We start from the raw sequence: 12,056 nt of genomic DNA, 5'->3' as shown, positions 1-12,056 counted from the left end.
AGAGAAAAATGCAGAGCATCCTAAGTACAGTTTATCCATGGTGAGTTCCAGAGGTGGAGCTTGGACTCCTAACCCTAACCCTTTGGGGGTGGGGGGTGGGTATATTTTCAGTTACACAAACAGTCTAAAGTCACCATGGAAGTTCTAAGAGGAATGCTGTTGAAGAATCAGGAGAGGGTTAGAGAAAAGATAATAGTGAACTAGCCTTGAAATATGTGTCGGGTTTGAATAAAGGTGAGGAAGACAAGGGGGCATTTTCCATGTGCAGAGAGCAGCCAAGGCCATGCTGTTTGGTGGGGTTGGCCCATGGGCAGCCTGCCTAGGTGAGGTCACATCCCTCTCCAGAGCCAGAGCGGTTGTGCAGAGCGCCTGCGTGGGGGTTGCGTGCGTGCCGTGGCGTGCGAGGGGGTTGCGTGCGTGCCGTGGCGTGCGTGGGGGTTGCGTGCGTGCCGGGGAAGGGAGCCCCCGGAGCGACTGCTGAGGGACACCGCGGCGAGCGAGCATGGGTGAAGGAGCTGAGGGCGTGAGCAGGGCTGCAGCGGGCAGGTCCAAGGTAGGTTTGTGTTTATCTTTTTGAGAAGGGAAGAGGGTGCCTAGGATGCTTGGGAAAAGGGGAGGGAAGGTCCCAGGAAGTGTTTGGGGGAAAGGTGCGTGGTTGGGGAGGGACCGGCTTCAGTGCAGGGCAGGTATGGGGGTTGAGTGCAGGAGGGTTAGCTGAGTGGAGGGGAAGGGAGCTCAGAGGGAATGGGGAGGGCCACCGCGAGCGTGGGGGAGGGAGGTGAGGATGGCAGCGGAGCCCCAGCTGAGAGGTTGAAGTTAGGGTTAGTTTTGAGAGGCAGGAAGAGGGTGGATGGGATCCCTTGGAAAAGTGGAGGCGAGGTCCTAGGAAGGGTTGGGCCTGTGCGAGTGCGGGGAGCGTGGAGGCGGGCAGGCACCCCTTGCCCCCCGAGCGTGCGTGGGGGTTGCGTGGGTGCAGGGGAAGGGAGGCCGGAGGGAATGGAGAGGGACACGGAGAGCCTGGGGCCCTGCGGGGAGGTTGTGAGGGGCATTCTAGGGGATAGGTTCAAGGTAGGTTTTGGTGGCTGCTGCGGTGGTGGTGGTTTTTGTTGTTGGTTTTTGGTTTTTGGTTGGTTGTTGTGAAGGGGGAAGAGGGTGGAGGATGAGGACCCCTTAGCACATGGGAGCGGAAGGATGTCAGGAAAGGAGCCCAGAGGGGTTCGTGTGGGAATGGGCCAGGGCAGCTGGGAGGGGCTTGTGGGTAGTGCCTGAACAGAGGGGAAGGGAGAGCTGAAGGGAGTGCTGAGGGCCAGGGGAGCAGGGGGGGACTGAGGTAAGGCTGTCAGTGGAGTTCCAGCAGACAGGTTCAAGTGAGGTGTTTTTTGTTTTGGTTTTTGGCTTGCTGTGTGTGTTTGTTCGTTTGATTGTTTGTTTGAGAAGGGGGTAGAGGGGTGGGTAGGTTGGATGCCTTTGAGCTGATGGGGAAAGTTTCCAGGAGGGGGGGGGTGTGGGTGGGGGCAGAGAGGGGCGAGGGGGGCGGGGACGCGGTTGTGCAGAGAGCCTGCGTGGGGGTTGCGTGCGTGCTGGGGAAGGGAGCCCCCGGAGCGACTGCTGAGGGACACCGCAGCGAGCGAGCATGGGTGAAGGAGCTGAGGGCGTGAGCAGGGCTGCAGCGGGCAGGTCCAAGGTAGGTTTGTGTTTATCTTTTTGAGAAGGGAAGAGGGTGCCTAGGATGCTTGGGAAAAGGGGAGGGAAGGTCCCAGGAAGTGTTTGGGGGAAAGGTGCGTGGTTGGGGAGGGACCGGCTTCAGTGCAGGGCAGGTATGGGGGTTGAGTGCAGGAGGGTTAGCTGAGTGGAGGGGAAGGGAGCTCAGAGGGAATGGGGAGGGCCACCGCGAGCGTGGGGGAGGGAGGTGAGGATGGCAGCGGAGCCCCAGCTGAGAGGTTGAAGTTAGGGTTAGTTTTGAGAGGCAGGAAGAGGGTGGATGGGATCCCTTGGAAAAGTGGAGGCGAGGTCCTAGGAAGGGTTGGGCCTGTGCGAGTGCGGGGAGCGTGGAGGCGGGCAGGCACCCCTTGCCCCCCGAGCGTGCGTGGGGGTTGCGTGGGTGCAGGGGAAGGGAGGCCGGAGGGAATGGAGAGGGACACGGAGAGCCTGGGGCCCTGCGGGGAGGTTGTGAGGGGCATTCTAGGGGATAGGTTCAAGGTAGGTTTTGGTGGCTGCTGCGGTGGTGGTGGTTTTTGTTGTTGGTTTTTGGTTTTTGGTTGGTTGTTGTGAAGGGGGAAGAGGGTGGAGGATGAGGACCCCTAAGCACATGGGAGCGGAAGGATGTCAGGAAAGGAGCCCAGAGGGGTTCGTGTGGGAATGGGCCAGGGCAGCTGGGAGGGGCTTGTGGGTAGTGCCTGAACAGAGGGGAAGGGAGAGCTGAAGGGAGTGCTGAGGGCCAGGGGAGCAGGGGGGGACTGAGGTAAGGCTGTCAGTGGAGTTCCAGCAGACAGGTTCAAGTGAGGTGTTTTTTGTTTTGGTTTTTGGCTTGCTGTGTGTGTTTGTTCGTTTGATTGTTTGTTTGAGAAGGGGGTAGAGGGGTGGGTAGGTTGGATGCCTTTGAGCCGATGGGGAAAGTTTCCAGGAAGGGGGGGGTGTGGGTGGGGGCAGAGAGGGGCGAGGGGGGCGGGGACGCGGTTGTGCAGAGCGCCTGCTTGGGGGTTGCGTGCGTGCCGTGGCGTGCGAGGGGGTTGCGTGCGTGCCGTGGCGTGCGTGGGGGTTGCGTGCGTGCCTGGGAAGGGAGCCCCCGGAGCGACTGCTGAGGGACACCGCGGCGAGCGAGCATGGGTGAAGGAGCTGAGGGCGTGAGCAGGGCTGCAGCGGGCAGGTCCAAGGTAGGTTTGTGTTTATCTTTTTGAGAAGGGAAGAGGGTGCCTAGGATGCTTGGGAAAAGGGGAGGGAAGGTCCCAGGAAGTGTTTGGGGGAAAGGTGCGTGGTTGGGGAGGGACCGGCTTCAGTGCAGGGCAGGTATGGGGGTTGAGTGCAGGAGGGTTACCTGCGTGGAGGGGAAGGGAGCTCAGAGGGAATGGGGAGGGCCACCGCGAGCATGGGGGAGGGAGGTGAGGATGGCAGCGGAGCCCCAGCTGAGAGGTTGAAGTTAGGGTTAGTTTTGAGAGGCAGGAAGAGGGTGGATGGGATCCCTTGGAAAAGTGGAGGCGAGGTCCTAGGAAGGGTTGGGCCTGTGCGAGTGCGGGGAGCGTGGAGGCGGGCAGGCACCCCTTGCCCCCCGAGCGTGCGTGGGGGTTGCGTGGGTGCAGGGGAAGGGAGGCCGGAGGGAATGGAGAGGGACACGGAGAGCCTGGGGCCCTGCGGGGAGGTTGTGAGGGGCATTCTAGGGGATAGGTTCAAGGTAGGTTTTGGTGGCTGCTGCGGTGGTGGTGGTTTTTGTTGTTGGTTTTTGGTTTTTGGTTGGTTGTTGTGAAGGGGGAAGAGGGTGGAGGATGAGGATCCCTTAGCACATGGGAGCGGAAGGATGTCAGGAAAGGAGCCCAGAGGGGTTCGTGTGGGAATGGGCCAGGGCAGCTGGGAGGGGCTTGTGGGTAGTGCCTGAACAGAGGGGAAGGGAGAGCTGAAGGGAGTGCTGAGGGCCAGGGCGAGCAGGGGGGGACTGAGGTAAGGCTGTCAGTGGAGTTCCAGCAGCAGACAGGTTCAAGTGAGGTGTTTTTTGTTTTGGTTTTTGGCTTGCTGTGTGTGTTTGTTCGTTTGATTGTTTGTTTGAGAAGGGGGTAGAGGGGTGGGTAGGTTGGATGCCTTTGAGCTGATGGGGAAAGTTTCCAGGAAGGGGGGGGGTGTGGGTGGGGGCAGAGAGGGGCGAGGGGGGCGGGGACGCGGTTGTGCAGAGCGCCTGCGTGGGGGTTGCGTGCGTGCCGTGGCGTGCGTGGGGGTTGCGTGCGTGCCTGGGAAGGGAGCCCCCGGAGCGACTGCTGAGGGACACCGCGGCGAGCGAGCATGGGTGAAGGAGCTGAGGGCGTGAGCAGGGCTGCAGCGGGCAGGTCCAAGGTAGGTTTGTGTTTATCTTTTTGAGAAGGGAAGAGGGTGCCTAGGATGCTTGGGAAAAGGGGAGGGAAGGTCCCAGGAAGTGTTTGGGGGAAAGGTGCGTGGTTGGGGAGGGACCGGCTTCAGTGCAGGGCAGGTATGGGGGTTGAGTGCAGGAGGGTTAGCTGCGTGGAGGGGAAGGGAGCTCAGAGGGAATGGGGAGGGCCACCGCGAGCGTGGGGGAGGGAGGTGAGGATGGCAGCGGAGCCCCAGCTGAGAGGTTGAAGTTAGGGTTAGTTTTGAGAGGCAGGAAGAGGGTGGATGGGATCCCTTGGAAAAGTGGAGGCGAGGTCCTAGGAAGGGTTGGGCCTGTGCGAGTGCGGGGAGCGTGGAGGCGGGCAGGCACCCCTTGCCCCCCGAGCGTGCGTGGGGGTTGCGTGGGTGCAGGGGAAGGGAGGCCGGAGGGAATGGAGAGGGACACGGAGAGCCTGGGGCCCTGCGGGGAGGTTGTGAGGGGCATTCTAGGGGATAGGTTCAAGGTAGGTTTTGGTGGCTGCTGCGGTGGTGGTGGTTTTTGTTGTTGGTTTTTGGTTTTTGGTTGGTTGTTGTGAAGGGGGAAGAGGGTGGAGGATGAGGATCCCTTAGCACATGGGAGCGGAAGGATGTCAGGAAAGGAGCCCAGAGGGGTTCGTGTGGGAATGGGCCAGGGCAGCTGGGAGGGGCTTGTGGGTAGTGCCTGAACAGAGGGGAAGGGAGAGCTGAAGGGAGTGCTGAGGGCCAGGGCGAGCAGGGGGGGACTGAGGTAAGGCTGTCAGTGGAGTTCCAGCAGCAGACAGGTTCAAGTGAGGTGTTTTTTGTTTTGGTTTTTGGCTTGCTGTGTGTGTTTGTTCGTTTGATTGTTTGTTTGAGAAGGGGGTAGAGGGGTGGGTAGGTTGGATGCCTTTGAGCTGATGGGGAAAGTTTCCAGGAAGGGGGGGGGTGTGGGTGGGGGCAGAGAGGGGCGAGGGGGGCGGGGACGCGGTTGTGCAGAGCGCCTGCGTGGGGGTTGCGTGCGTGCCGTGGCGTGCGAGGGGGTTGCGTGCGTGCCGTGGCGTGCGTGGGGGTTGCGTGCGTGCCTGGGAAGGGAGCCCCCGGAGCGACTGCTGAGGGACACCGCGGCGAGCGAGCATGGGTGAAGGAGCTGAGGGCATGAGCAGGGCTGCAGCGGGCAGGTCCAAGGTAGGTTTGTGTTTATCTTTTTGAGAAGGGAAGAGGGTGCCTAGGATGCTTGGGAAAAGGGGAGGGAAGGTCCCAGGAAGTGTTTGGGGGAAAGGTGCGTGGTTGGGGAGGGACCGGCTTCAGTGCAGGGCAGGTATGGGGGTTGAGTGCAGGAGGGTTAGCTGCGTGGAGGGGAAGGGAGCTCAGAGGGAATGGGGAGGGCCACCGCGAGCGTGGGGGAGGGAGGTGAGGATGGCAGCGGAGCCCCAGCTGAGAGGTTGAAGTTAGGGTTAGTTTTGAGAGGCAGGAAGAGGGTGGATGGGATCCCTTGGAAAAGTGGAGGCGAGGTCCTAGGAAGGGTTGGGCCTGTGCGAGTGCGGGGAGCGTGGAGGCGGGCAGGCACCCCTTGCCCCCCGAGCGTGCGTGGGGGTTGCGTGGGTGCAGGGGAAGGGAGGCCGGAGGGAATGGAGAGGGACACGGAGAGCCTGGGGCCCTGCGGGGAGGTTGTGAGGGGCATTCTAGGGGATAGGTTCAAGGTAGGTTTTGGTGGCTGCTGCGGTGGTGGTGGTTTTTGTTGTTGGTTTTTGGTTTTTGGTTGGTTGTTGTGAAGGGGGAAGAGGGTGGAGGATGAGGACCCCTTAGCACATGGGAGCGGAAGGATGTCAGGAAAGGAGCCCAGAGGGGTTCGTGTGGGAATGGGCCAGGGCAGCTGGGAGGGGCTTGTGGGTAGTGCCTGAACAGAGGGGAAGGGAGAGCTGAAGGGAGTGCTGAGGGCCAGGGGAGCAGGGGGGGACTGAGGTAAGGCTGTCAGTGGAGTTCCAGCAGCAGACAGGTTCAAGTGAGGTGTTTTTTGTTTTGGTTTTTGGCTTGCTGTGTGTGTTTGTTCGTTTGATTGTTTGTTTGAGAAGGGGGTAGAGGGGTGGGTAGGTTGGATGCCTTTGAGCTGATGGGGAAAGTTTCCAGGAAGGGGGGGGGGTGTGGGTGGGGCCAGAGAGGGGCGAGGGGGGCGGGGACGCGGTTGTGCAGAGCGCCTGCGTGGGGGTTGCGTGCGTGCCGTGGCGTGCGAGGGGGTTGCGTGCGTGCCGTGGCGTGCGTGGGGGTTGCGTGCGTGCCTGGGAAGGGAGCCCCCGGAGCGACTGCTGAGGGACACCGCGGCGAGCGAGCATGGGTGAAGGAGCTGAGGGCATGAGCAGGGCTGCAGCGGGCAGGTCCAAGGTAGGTTTGTGTTTATCTTTTTGAGAAGGGAAGAGGGTGCCTAGGATGCTTGGGAAAAGGGGAGGGAAGGTCCCAGGAAGTGTTTGGGGGAAAGGTGCGTGGTTGGGGAGGGACCGGCTTCAGTGCAGGGCAGGTATGGGGGTTGAGTGCAGGAGGGTTAGCTGCGTGGAGGGGAAGGGAGCTCAGAGGGAATGGGGAGGGCCACCGCGAGCGTGGGGGAGGGAGGTGAGGATGGCAGCGGAGCCCCAGCTGAGAGGTTGAAGTTAGGGTTAGTTTTGAGAGGCAGGAAGAGGGTGGATGGGATCCCTTGGAAAAGTGGAGGCGAGGTCCTAGGAAGGGTTGGGCCTGTGCGAGTGCGGGGAGCGTGGAGGCGGGCAGGCACCCCTTGCCCCCCGAGCGTGCGTGGGGGTTGCGTGGGTGCAGGGGAAGGGAGGCCGGAGGGAATGGAGAGGGACACGGAGAGCCTGGGGCCCTGCGGGGAGGTTGTGAGGGGCATTCTAGGGGATAGGTTCAAGGTAGGTTTTGGTGGCTGCTGCGGTGGTGGTGGTTTTTGTTGTTGGTTTTTGGTTTTTGGTTGGTTGTTGTGAAGGGGGAAGAGGGTGGAGGATGAGGACCCCTTAGCACATGGGAGCGGAAGGATGTCAGGAAAGGAGCCCAGAGGGGTTCGTGTGGGAATGGGCCAGGGCAGCTGGGAGGGGCTTGTGGGTAGTGCCTGAACAGAGGGGAAGGGAGAGCTGAAGGGAGTGCTGAGGGCCAGGGGAGCAGGGGGGGACTGAGGTAAGGCTGTCAGTGGAGTTCCAGCAGCAGACAGGTTCAAGTGAGGTGTTTTTTGTTTTGGTTTTTGGCTTGCTGTGTGTGTTTGTTCGTTTGATTGTTTGTTTGAGAAGGGGGTAGAGGGGTGGGTAGGTTGGATGCCTTTGAGCTGATGGGGAAAGTTTCCAGGAAGGGGGGGGGTGTGGGTGGGGGCAGAGAGGGGCGAGGGGGGCGGGGACGCGGTTGTGCAGAGCGCCTGCGTGGGGGTTGCGTGCGTGCCGTGGCGTGCGAGGGGGTTGCGTGCGTGCCGTGGCGTGCGTGGGGGTTGCGTGCGTGCCTGGGAAGGGAGCCCCCGGAGCGACTGCTGAGGGACACCGCGGCGAGCGAGCATGGGTGAAGGAGCTGAGGGCATGAGCAGGGCTGCAGCGGGCAGGTCCAAGGTAGGTTTGTGTTTATCTTTTTGAGAAGGGAAGAGGGTGCCTAGGATGCTTGGGAAAAGGGGAGGGAAGGTCCCAGGAAGTGTTTGGGGGAAAGGTGCGTGGTTGGGGAGGGACCGGCTTCAGTGCAGGGCAGGTATGGGGGTTGAGTGCAGGAGGGTTAGCTGCGTGGAGGGGAAGGGAGCTCAGAGGGAATGGGGAGGGCCACCGCGAGCGTGGGGGAGGGAGGTGAGGATGGCAGCGGAGCCCCAGCTGAGAGGTTGAAGTTAGGGTTAGTTTTGAGAGGCAGGAAGAGGGTGGATGGGATCCCTTGGAAAAGTGGAGGCGAGGTCCTAGGAAGGGTTGGGCCTGTGCGAGTGCGGGGAGCGTGGAGGCGGGCAGGCACCCCTTGCCCCCCGAGCGTGCGTGGGGGTTGCGTGGGTGCAGGGGAAGGGAGGCCGGAGGGAATGGAGAGGGACACGGAGAGCCTGGGGCCCTGCGGGGAGGTTGTGAGGGGCATTCTAGGGGATAGGTTCAAGGTAGGTTTTGGTGGCTGCTGCGGTGGTGGTGGTTTTTGTTGTTGGTTTTTGGTTTTTGGTTGGTTGTTGTGAAGGGGGAAGAGGGTGGAGGATGAGGATCCCTTAGCACATGGGAGCGGAAGGATGTCAGGAAAGGAGCCCAGAGGGGTTCGTGTGGGAATGGGCCAGGGCAGCTGGGAGGGGCTTGTGGGTAGTGCCTGAACAGAGGGGAAGGGAGAGCTGAAGGGAGTGCTGAGGGCCAGGGCGAGCAGGGGGGGACTGAGGTAAGGCTGTCAGTGGAGTTCCAGCAGCAGACAGGTTCAAGTGAGGTGTTTTTTGTTTTGGTTTTTGGCTTGCTGTGTGTGTTTGTTCGTTTGATTGTTTGTTTGAGAAGGGGGTAGAGGGGTGGGTAGGTTGGATGCCTTTGAGCTGATGGGGAAAGTTTCCAGGAAGGGGGGGGGTGTGGGTGGGGGCAGAGAGGGGCGAGGGGGGCGGGGACGCGGTTGTGCAGAGCGCCTGCGTGGGGGTTGCGTGCGTGCCGTGGCGTGCGAGGGGGTTGCGTGCGTGCCGTGGCGTGCGTGGGGGTTGCGTGCGTGCCTGGGAAGGGAGCCCCCGGAGCGACTGCTGAGGGACACCGCGGCGAGCGAGCATGGGTGAAGGAGCTGAGGGCATGAGCAGGGCTGCAGCGGGCAGGTCCAAGGTAGGTTTGTGTTTATCTTTTTGAGAAGGGAAGAGGGTGCCTAGGATGCTTGGGAAAAGGGGAGGGAAGGTCCCAGGAAGTGTTTGGGGGAAAGGTGCGTGGTTGGGGAGGGACCGGCTTCAGTGCAGGGCAGGTATGGGGGTTGAGTGCAGGAGGGTTAGCTGCGTGGAGGGGAAGGGAGCTCAGAGGGAATGGGGAGGGCCACCGCGAGCGTGGGGGAGGGAGGTGAGGATGGCAGCGGAGCCCCAGCTGAGAGGTTGAAGTTAGGGTTAGTTTTGAGAGGCAGGAAGAGGGTGGATGGGATCCCTTGGAAAAGTGGAGGCGAGGTCCTAGGAAGGGTTGGGCCTGTGCGAGTGCGGGGAGCGTGGAGGCGGGCAGGCACCCCTTGCCCCCCGAGCGTGCGTGGGGGTTGCGTGGGTGCAGGGGAAGGGAGGCCGGAGGGAATGGAGAGGGACACGGAGAGCCTGGGGCCCTGCGGGGAGGTTGTGAGGGGCATTCTAGGGGATAGGTTCAAGGTAGGTTTTGGTGGCTGCTGCGGTGGTGGTGGTTTTTGTTGTTGGTTTTTGGTTTTTGGTTGGTTGTTGTGAAGGGGGAAGAGGGTGGAGGATGAGGACCCCTTAGCACATGGGAGCGGAAGGATGTCAGGAAAGGAGCCCAGAGGGGTTCGTGTGGGAATGGGCCAGGGCAGCTGGGAGGGGCTTGTGGGTAGTGCCTGAACAGAGGGGAAGGGAGAGCTGAAGGGAGTGCTGAGGGCCAGGGGAGCAGGGGGGGACTGAGGTAAGGCTGTCAGTGGAGTTCCAGCAGCAGACAGGTTCAAGTGAGGTGTTTTTTGTTTTGGTTTTTGGCTTGCTGTGTGTGTTTGTTCGTTTGATTGTTTGTTTGAGAAGGGGGTAGAGGGGTGGGTAGGTTGGATGCCTTTGAGCTGATGGGGAAAGTTTCCAGGAAGGGGGGGGGGTGTGGGTGGGGCCAGAGAGGGGCGAGGGGGGCGGGGACGCGGTTGTGCAGAGCGCCTGCGTGGGGGTTGCGTGCGTGCCGTGGCGTGCGAGGGGGTTGCGTGCGTGCCGTGGCGTGCGTGGGGGTTGCGTGCGTGCCTGGGAAGGGAGCCCCCGGAGCGACTGCTGAGGGACACCGCGGCGAGCGAGCATGGGTGAAGGAGCTGAGGGCATGAGCAGGGCTGCAGCGGGCAGGTCCAAGGTAGGTTTGTGTTTATCTTTTTGAGAAGGGAAGAGGGTGCCTAGGATGCTTGGGAAAAGGGGAGGGAAGGTCCCAGGAAGTGTTTGGGGGAAAGGTGCGTGGTTGGGGAGGGACCGGCTTCAGTGCAGGGCAGGTATGGGGGTTGAGTGCAGGAGGGTTAGCTGCGTGGAGGGGAAGGTAGCTCAGAGGGAATGGGGAGGGCCACCGCGAGCGTGGGGGAGGGAGGTGAGGATGGCAGCGGAGCCCCAGCTGAGAGGTTGAAGTTAGGGTTAGTTTTGAGAGGCAGGAAGAGGGTGGATGGGATCCCTTGGAAAAGTGGAGGCGAGGTCCTAGGAAGGGTTGGGCCTGTGCGAGTGCGGGGAGCGTGGAGGCGGGCAGGCACCCCTTGCCCCCCGAGCGTGCGTGGGGGTTGCGTGGGTGCAGGGGAAGGGAGGCCGGAGGGAATGGAGAGGGACACGGAGAGCCTGGGGCCCTGCGGGGAGGTTGTGAGGGGCATTCTAGGGGATAGGTTCAAGGTAGGTTTTGGTGGCTGCTGCGGTGGTGGTGGTTTTTGTTGTTGGTTTTTGGTTTTTGGTTGGTTGTTGTGAAGGGGGAAGAGGGTGGAGGATGAGGATCCCTTAGCACATGGGAGCGGAAGGATGTCAGGAAAGGAGCCCAGAGGGGTTCGTGTGGGAATGGGCCAGGGCAGCTGGGAGGGGCTTGTGGGTAGTGCCTGAACAGAGGGGAAGGGAGAGCTGAAGGGAGTGCTGAGGGCCAGGGCGAGCAGGGGGGGACTGAGGTAAGGCTGTCAGTGGAGTTCCAGCAGCAGACAGGTTCAAGTGAGGTGTTTTTTGTTTTGGTTTTTGGCTTGCTGTGTGTGTTTGTTCGTTTGATTGTTTGTTTGAGAAGGGGGTAGAGGGGTGGGTAGGTTGGATGCCTTTGAGCTGATGGGGAAAGTTTCCAGGAAGGGGGGGGGTGTGGGTGGGGGCAGAGAGGGGCGAGGGGGGCGGGGACGCGGTTGTGCAGAGCGCCTGCGTGGGGGTTGCGTGCGTGCCGTGGCGTGCGAGGGGGTTGCGTGCGTGCCGTGGCGTGCGTGGGGGTTGCGTGCGTGCCTGGGAAGGGAGCCCCCGGAGCGACTGCTGAGGGACACCGCGGCGAGCGAGCATGGGTGAAGGAGCTGAGGGCATGAGCAGGGCTGCAGCGGGCAGGTCCAAGGTAGGTTTGTGTTTATCTTTTTGAGAAGGGAAGAGGGTGCCTAGGATGCTTGGGAAAAGGGGAGGGAAGGTCCCAGGAAGTGTTTGGGGGAAAGGTGCGTGGTTGGGGAGGGACCGGCTTCAGTGCAGGGCAGGTATGGGGGTTGAGTGCAGGAGGGTTAGCTGCGTGGAGGGGAAGGGAGCTCAGAGGGAATGGGGAGGGCCACCGCGAGCGTGGGGGAGGGAGGTGAGGATGGCAGCGGAGCCCCAGCTGAGAGGTTGAAGTTAGGGTTAGTTTTGAGAGGCAGGAAGAGGGTGGATGGGATCCCTTGGAAAAGTGGAGGCGAGGTCCTAGGAAGGGTTGGGCCTGTGCGAGTGCGGGGAGCGTGGAGGCGGGCAGGCACCCCTTGCCCCCCGAGCGTGCGTGGGGGTTGCGTGGGTGCAGGGGAAGGGAGGCCGGAGGGAATGGAGAGGGACACGGAGAGCCTGGGGCCCTGCGGGGAGGTTGTGAGGGGCATTCTAGGGGATAGGTTCAAGGTAGGTTTTGGTGGCTGCTGCGGTGGTGGTGGTTTTTGTTGTTGGTTTTTGGTTTTTGGTTGGTTGTTGTGAAGGGGGAAGAGGGTGGAGGATGAGGACCCCTTAGCACATGGGAGCGGAAGGATGTCAGGAAAGGAGCCCAGAGGGGTTCGTGTGGGAATGGGCCAGGGCAGCTGGGAGGGGCTTGTGGGTAGTGCCTGAACAGAGGGGAAGGGAGAGCTGAAGGGAGTGCTGAGGGCCAGGGGAGCAGGGGGGGACTGAGGTAAGGCTGTCAGTGGAGTTCCAGCAGCAGACAGGTTCAAGTGAGGTGTTTTTTGTTTTGGTTTTTGGCTTGCTGTGT

At 61.7% G+C, this 12,056-nt stretch overlaps 1 protein-coding gene across 9 annotated transcripts in view; it reads left to right on the top strand.

Annotated features, from left to right (window-relative positions):
- Window positions 1–424: 424 nt before the first annotated feature.
- The window catches only part of LOC146398905 (uncharacterized), a 111,688-nt gene continuing 100,056 nt past the window's right edge, over window positions 425–12,056 (top strand). For 3 of the 9 annotated variants that reach the window (XM_084980762.1, XM_084980755.1, XM_084980767.1), the window contains exon 1: window positions 2,750–2,873. The gene's annotated coding sequence lies outside the window, so the exon portion shown is untranslated. Of the gene's footprint in view, window positions 554–2,749; window positions 2,874–3,914; window positions 4,039–5,108; window positions 5,233–6,302; window positions 6,427–8,689; window positions 8,814–11,077; window positions 11,202–12,056 lie in introns of those variants that run through there. The other 6 variants (XM_084980768.1, XM_084980756.1, XM_084980759.1 and 3 more) reach the window with 6 other exon arrangements.

This window comes from Sus scrofa, chromosome 10, assembly GCF_054392235.1.
Source record: "Sus scrofa isolate SSC_HxYL_T2T_F1_AM1 chromosome 10, Sscrofa_HxYL_maternal_Yorkshire_Landrace_v2.0, whole genome shotgun sequence".
In the NCBI taxonomy this organism is placed as follows: domain Eukaryota; kingdom Metazoa; phylum Chordata; class Mammalia; order Artiodactyla; family Suidae; genus Sus; species Sus scrofa.
This window is presented reverse-complemented; position numbering and strand designations above follow the sequence as displayed.